The sequence below is a fragment of the Diaphorina citri genome, unplaced genomic scaffold, assembly GCF_000475195.1.
Source record: "Diaphorina citri unplaced genomic scaffold, Diaci psyllid genome assembly version 1.1 scaffold4022, whole genome shotgun sequence".
Lineage (NCBI taxonomy): Eukaryota > Metazoa > Arthropoda > Insecta > Hemiptera > Psyllidae > Diaphorina > Diaphorina citri.
The window spans coordinates 9,095-9,373 of NW_007381421.1; the positions used below are offsets into that span (position 1 = coordinate 9,095).

Consider the following 279-nt stretch of genomic DNA (forward strand, 5'->3'; position numbering starts at 1 on the left):
TGTTTTTTTTTTTTTTTTTTAATCGACGAAAATTTGTACTCGTATTTTGATTGCAAACATTTCAACGGGTTACTTTCTGGTGTTCTCGTGGCGACCCAGCACCTAACTTCTCGCCCATCTGATGAGAGGCAGACTAAGGGATGGGCACGCTACGACACAGACCACACGAGTCTAAATTAGCAGATGTTTCAGTTGGAAATCCACGTCTTAAAAGTCTTAAAACACCCCCCCCCCCCCCCCATCCACAAGTCCAAGTAAATTCAAAATACTCACTTAGCC

The 279-nt window shown here is 43.4% G+C and overlaps 1 protein-coding gene across 1 annotated transcript in view; it reads right to left on the reverse strand.

Annotated features, from left to right (window-relative positions):
* The window catches only part of LOC103520743 (AMP deaminase 2-like), a 5,853-nt gene that overhangs the window by 5,294 nt on the left and 280 nt on the right, over window positions 1-279 (reverse strand). The gene's annotated exons all lie outside the window — the stretch shown is intronic.